This window comes from Lynx rufus, unplaced genomic scaffold (assembly GCF_022079265.1).
Source record: "Lynx rufus isolate CCGP_SWC_20201006 ecotype Redwood Valley unplaced genomic scaffold, mLynRuf1.p SCAF_6, whole genome shotgun sequence".
Classification (NCBI taxonomy): domain Eukaryota; kingdom Metazoa; phylum Chordata; class Mammalia; order Carnivora; family Felidae; genus Lynx; species Lynx rufus.
In genome coordinates this window covers 110,539,607-110,546,585 of record NW_025814878.1, presented here as the reverse complement: position 1 = coordinate 110,546,585, position 6,979 = coordinate 110,539,607, and the positions used below count along the sequence as shown (strand labels likewise).

The 6,979-nt window shown below is 45.6% G+C and overlaps 1 pseudogene; it reads right to left on the bottom strand.

Annotated features, from left to right (window-relative positions):
* Positions 1–5,301: 5,301 nt before the first annotated feature.
* LOC124529179 (cytochrome b-c1 complex subunit Rieske, mitochondrial-like) lies at positions 5,302–6,119 on the bottom strand (annotated as a pseudogene).
* Positions 6,120–6,979: the final 860 nt, after the last annotated feature.

Genomic DNA, 6,979 nt, shown 5'->3' with positions numbered 1-6,979 from the left:
TTTATACATGTTTTATCACAGCACCTGCTGCAGGGAAAAAAAAATGGAGATAAATGATACGGTGGTGGAGCTAACCCTAGACAAATTCCTTGAGCCCCCGGATGTAAATGGGAGGGAGCTAAGAGTAAAATTGGTATATGGATAGGCAATGGGCCAGAGGTCAAGGGACATGGGCGTCTGGTCCCTGCTCTGACGTGACTAGCTATAGGCGACCACGTCACTGGGAACTGAGGGCGTCGTTGGCCCAGGATACCCCTGGGATAGCTCACAGCTCTGCTGTTTCAGAGGCAGCTATGCTTGAAGGGGGCCAAAAGCATGCTCCTGTCAGTGCCAGGCTTGTGGGAATTAGGAGGCTCCTGTATCTGGAATGATGATGAAGGCAGCTCTGGGCTCTTCTCTGGGATATTTGTTTCTGTGAAGTCAGAAAACTGGCGTGGCTCCTTGAATGGGGGCCTGGAATGACCCCTGATTTTTTTTTGCTTTTGTTTGGTCAGTGCAATTGTTCTATTGTAGTGAAATATACATAACATAATTTTTACCACTTTAGCCCTTTGCAGGTGTGCAGTTCAATGGCATTAAGTACATTCACATTGTTGTGCGACCATCACCACCATCCCTCTTCAGGCTTTTACATATTCCCCAAGAAAAAGTCTTGTACGTAGAAAATGCTAACTCCCGATTCCCCTACCCCCAGCCCCTGCTAACCACCAATCTACTTTCTTGTCTCTGTGAATTATGACTACTCCAGGCACCTCATAGAAGTGCAATCATACGCTTTTGTGCCCGGCTTATTTCATTTAGCATATTTTGCTTCTTTTTTTAAATTAATTAATTAATTACTTATTTTTAACATTTTAATTTTTTTTTAATGTTTACTTATTATTGAGTGACAGAGAAACAGAGCATGAGCATGGGAGGGGTGGAGAGAGGGAGAGACACAGAATCTGAAGCAGGCTCCAGGCTCCGAGCTGTCAGCCACAGAGCCCCATGCGGGGCTCAAACTCACAAACCACGAGATCATGACCTGAGCTGAAGTCGGACACCCAACCGACTGAGCCACCCAGGCGCCCCTTTAATTAGTTTTTTAAATGTTTATGTTTGAGAGAGAAAGACAGTGTGCAAGTGGGGGAGGGGCAGAGAGACAGAGACAGAATCCAAAGCCGGCTCCAGGCTCCGAGCTTGGAGTTGTCCGCACAGAGCCTGACGCAGGGCTCAAACTCACGAACCGTGAGATCGTGGCTTGAGCCGAAGTCGGACTCTTAGCCGACTGAGCCACGCAGGCAACTCTAGCATAATGTTTTTCAAGTTCATCCCAAATATACTTGTACCTTATGCCCCACTATCCTCCCAACTCCGTGTGTCTCCAGAGTTTAGTCCTTGGTACACAAACCTCTTGCTGCACTCCAGGCCCCAGCGGTTTCCCAGGTAGGGTGGGAGAAGCTTTGTGCTGGCTGGTGGAGAACTGTGCTGATCCTTCCCTGCCCCCGCCGAGCAAACCTCCCATTGTCTCTGCCCACAGAACAGCTTCCAGAGCTGCTACTTTCCACGGGATACTCTCCTGCATCATTCAAAAAGAAGGCCCCAAGCCACACAGGTGTCTTCCCTTGGTTTAAGACTGTTTTGGGGCGCCTGGGTGGCTCAGTCGGTTAAGCGTCACGATCTTCAGCTCAGGTCACGATCTCGCGGTCCGTGAGTTCCAGCCCCGCGTCGGGCTCTGGGCTGATGGCTCAGAGCCTGGAGCCTGCTTCCGATTCTGTGTCTCCCTCTGTCTCTGCCCCTTCCCCGTTCATGCTCTGTCTCTCTCTGTCTCAAAAATAAATAAACGTTAAAAAAAAATTAAAAAAAAAAAAAGACTGTTTTGCAGATTTCAAGGCTTGGCTTTGTAAATCCCCTTGGTTCTTTGTCCCTGCTGCCCCAGCCTTGGGCTTAGTCTTTAACGTCCCACGGTCACCATAAAAACTGCCTGACTTCCCTTTCTGCCTCTTGTCCTGTTCCTCTGGCCCATTTTAGTCCTTCAGCATTCACTCAGCAAACACGTACTGAGCATTAACTATGTGCTGGATACTGAGCTTGGCACAGGTAAACATTCTAGTGAGGAAGCTAGACAAAAACAAAACAAAATGTGAATAAAATGTTTTTGATGTTTTTAAGGAAAACTTACGATGTGTTGTGATAAATGCCACGGAGGAGGTGGTCCAACGTCCTCAACATGTAGCAAGATCTAATCCAGAATCACTCTGTTGTACACCAGAAACAAATATAACACCCTGTGTTAATTAACTGCAATTAAAATAAACTTAAAAAAAAAAAAGATCTAATCCAGAATGAAAATCAGGGGAGGCTTTCTTTCTTCTTTTTTTTAAATTTTGTTTTCAGAGCACAAGTGGGGGAGGGGCAGAGAGAGAGGGGACAGAGGATCTGAAGCGGGCTCTGTGCTGACAACAGCAAGCCTTATGAGGGACTAAAACCCATGAACCATCGTGACCTGAGCCGAAGTCGGAAGCTTAACCGACTGAGCTACCCAGGTGCTCCAGGGGAGGCTTTCTGAAGGAGGCAATCGTGGAACTTGTGTCTTAGAGGATATGGCCAATAACTGGATGGAAAAGAGAGGGACTTCACCTCTGGCAAAGTGGACAACATCCAGGTAGGCATGACAGGCAAAAACCATTTGGGAAATAGCAAGTCTGATGTGGCTTGAGTAGAGAGGTAGGTTACAGGAGATGGTAGGGTCAGAAAAGGAGAGGACTTACCTGCCACGTCCAAGTTTCTCTGGAAGGCAATGAAGGAGACTCGGAAGGGCCTTAAGGATGTGTGTGTGAGTGTGTGTGTGTGTGTGTGTGTGTGTTGATCTGATTTGCATTTTAGAAAAACATTTCTTGGGGCACCTGGGTGGCTCAGTCAGTTGAGCATCTGACTTTGGCTCAGGTCATGATCTCGTGGTTCATGGGTTTGAGGCCCACATCGTGCTCACTGCTATCAGCCTTTCAGTGCAGAGCCTGCTTCAGATCCTCTGGTCCCCCTCTCTCTGCACACACCCTCCCCCTGCTTGCACCTCCCAATAAATAAATAAATATTAAAAAAAAAAAGAAAAACCTTTCTTGCTGGTATGCGGACCATGGGTCAGAAAGGAGGCAAGAGTAGAGGCAGGCAGAGAAGTTGACAGGTTTAAAGGCAATGGTGAAGCAAGGCAACATGAGGTGTTAGGGGGTTGCATTTGGGGTCTGGGGCTGTGGGAGGAGTCTGGGATTAGCACCGGGGTCAAGGGTGGCCCATTCACTGAGGTGGGAAACACACTTAGAATGGGGGTGGGAAAGATGAAGAGGAGAACAGCTTGGGAAATGGTGGGTTTGAGCTCCCCTGGGATATCCAAATAGATATGTCTGTTATGAAGTCACCTCCATCAGCCTGGAACTCAGAAAGAATCTGAGTGTTTCTGAAATACAGCGTTGCTGGATACAGGATTCTTGGTTAATAGTCTTTAGAAGGGGGTGTATTCTGAATACATTATCACCACCAGTTGGCCTCCATTGTTTCTGCTAAGAAATCAGCTGTTAATCTTGAGATTCCTTATAAGTGTTGAGTCATTCTTCTCTTGTTTTCAAGATTTTCTTCTTGGGGTGCCTGGGTGGCTCAGTCGGTTGAGCATCTGACTTTGGCTCAAGTCGTGATCTCATGGTTTGGGAACTCAAGCCCCACATGGGGCTCTCTCCTGTCAGCACAGAGCCTGCTTTGGATCCTGGATCCTCTGTCTTCCTCTTTCTCTGCCCCTCCCCAGCTCATTCTCTCTCTCTCAAAAATCAACATTAAAAAAAAAAAAAAAGATCTTCTTCTTGTCTTTGACTTGAGCATTTACTATGCAGGGTCTATGGATCTCTTCGAATTTATCCTAATTGGAATTCTTTGAGCTTCCCAGATGTGTACATTAGTGTTTTCCAATAAATTTTGGAAGTTTTCAGGCATTATTTCTTCAGATATTTTTTCTGTTCTTTTCCCTCTCTTCTCTCCTTCTAATATCCCCACTATGCATATGTTGCTTCTTGTTAGTATGCTTCTCATGTTTCTCTGAGACTGTTTATTTTTCTTCACATTTTTCCTCTTGGTTCTTCAGATTGCATAATCTCTAGCATCTATCTTCAAGCTCATTAATTTTTTTTTCTTCTGCCAGTTAAAATCTGCTGAACCTCTCTAGTGATGTTTTTCACTTCAGTTATTGGACTTGTCAGCTTTAGAATTTCCATTCAGTTCTTTTTTTTTATAACTTATTTCTCTTTTATTCATATTTATTGATATTCTGTGTTTGATGTGACATTGCCATCATATTTTCCTTTACTCCTTTTATCACTGTTTCCTTTAGTTCTTTAAATACATATATGTTTAATGTTTATTTTTGAGAGACAGAGAGAGAGAGAGAGAGAGAGTAAGCAGGGTAGGGGCAGAGAGAGAGGGAGACACAGAATCGGGAGGGAGACACAAATAAATTTGGCTATTGTTGAAAGTACTGCTATAAACATCGGGGTACCTGTGCCCCTATGAATCAGCACTCCTGTATCCCTTGGATAAATTCCTAGTAGTGCTATTGCTAGGTCATAGGGTAGTTCTATTTTTAATTTTTTGAGGAACCTCCACACTGTTTTCCAAAGCAGCTGCACCAGTTTGCACTCCTACAAACAGTATGAGAAGGTTCCCGTTTCTCCACATCTTTGCCAACATCTGTTGTTTCCTGACTTGTTAATATTAGCCACTCTGACTGGTGTGAGGTGGCATCTCAGTGTGGTTTTGATTTGTATTTCCCTGATCATCATCAACTACGTTGAGTGTAGTTTCACATGTCTGTTGGCCATCTGGAAGTCTTCTTTGGAAAAGTGTCTATTTATGTCTTCTGCCCATTTCTTTACTGGATTATTTGTTTCTCAGATATTGAGTTTGGTAAATTATTATTATTATTTTTAATGTTTAACAGTGGCTTTATTAGGTGAACGCTTGAAAGCATTCAACGTTAAATTCAATGTACTTCACGTTAAATTTTTTTTTAACGTTTATTTTCGAGACAGAGAGAGGCAGAGCATGAATGGGGGAGGGGCAGAGAGAGAGAGAAGGAGACACAGAATCTGAAACGGGCTCCAGGCTCTGAGCTGTGGGCACAGAGTCCGACGCAGGGCTCGAACTCACGGACTGCGAGATCATGACCTGAGCCAAAGTCGGATGCTTAACCGACTGAGCCACCCAGGCTCCCCAATTTACTTCACGTTAATGTTTGCAAATACATTATTAGCAATTCTTAAATATTTCAAATCAACTCACTTAAGTATAGAAGGCTTGCTCATAGGTCTTCTGAGGTGACAAGACGACTGAAAGGAGCCTTGGACTTGAGTCCAGATCTCTAGCCAACAATCACCGTATCATCAGTGGTGAACCCATATAAGGGAACTTCAAGACTGAGAGGTGCAGGCCCCTTCCTGATCCCGCCAGAAGCATCATAGTGTGACCCATGGCAAGGGCAGTAATAACCACCAAAATCTCCTGCATTTGCAATGGGTACACAACCAAGATGAACGCAAACACCTATCAGGATAACCTGTTCAGGTTTTTCTTTACTCGATCTAAATCATGCTGCGGGTCCCCCACCTGGGACACTTCAACTGCGGCTTCCTGCTCAATTTCCTTCCTGGTTCTATGACGCACAAACAGCGGTTTTCCTCTCCATTGGGAAGCCATGTTCTTGCCTTCTGGAATATCGGAGAGCTTGATTTCAATTTTCGACACGGCCAACACGTGAGCAGAAGCACTCATGCTGGAAACAAACTGGGAGACGACATTCTTGACAGCATATGCGACACCTATACTCGTTGTTGCGGTTATCAAATAGGAGAAACCTTTTCTAGCCTCACTGCTCTCTTTTGAAGACTTTGTACCATCTAACACTTCGGTGCGTCGATAGTCAGACAAGTCAGGCACTCTGATGTCTGTGTGGGGATAACGGACAGAAGCAGGGACATTGAGGCCCACGGAAACGACTCCTGGCACAGGAAGGGCCGCCTCACGTCCGGCACTGGCGACCCCAGGGTGGCGGGCACCGAAGCCTGCACCAGAGGCCGCCACCCCCGCCGAACGTGGCCCATAGGACGGGCGCGACATGGCGACAGCTGCTCTGAACGCCGAGCCGGTCGGTCACAGGCGAGTTTGGTAAATTCTTTATAGATTTTGGATACTAACCCTTTGTACGATAGATCATTTTGCAAATTATTTTCTCTCATTCCGTTGGCTGCCTTTTAGTTTTGTTGTTTCTTTTTTTTTTTTTTAATTTTTTTTAACGTTTTATTTATTTTTGAGGCAGAGAGAGAGCATGAACGGGGAGGGTCAGAGAGAGAGGGAGACACAGAATCTGAAGCAGGCTCCAGGCTCTGAGCAGTCAGCACAGAGCCCGACGCGGGGCTCGAACTCAGGGACCGCGAGATCATGACCTGAGCCGAAGTCAGACGCCTAACTGACTGAGCCACCCAGGCGCCCCTAGTTTTGTTGTTTCTTTGCAGTGCAGAAGTTGTTTATATTGATGAGGTCCCAATAGTTCACTTTTGCTTTTACTTCCCTTGCCTTCAGAGACGTGTTGAGCAAGAAATTGCTGCGGCTAAGGTCAAAGAGGTGGTTGCCTGTTTTCTTCTCTTGGGTTTTGATGGTTTCCTGTCTCACATTTAGGTCTTTCATCCATTTTGAGTTTATTTTTGTGTGCGGTGTAAGACATGGTGGAAAGTGGACATTGTAGACAATATACTGTAGCAACTCTGGGTAATGGGATGCCCCAACCCTCCCCTAGGCTTGTTATTTGCTTGTTTACTTGTTTAGTGACTGGCTGGATTACTTTGGTAAACTATATTCTCCCCTGCACCCCAATATCCCACAGTGTGAAGCTTCTGATATTGTTTGTCAGGGAGGTGCAGCTTAGGGTATGCCCACAGTCACTCTAGGATGACAATGGTTTTGC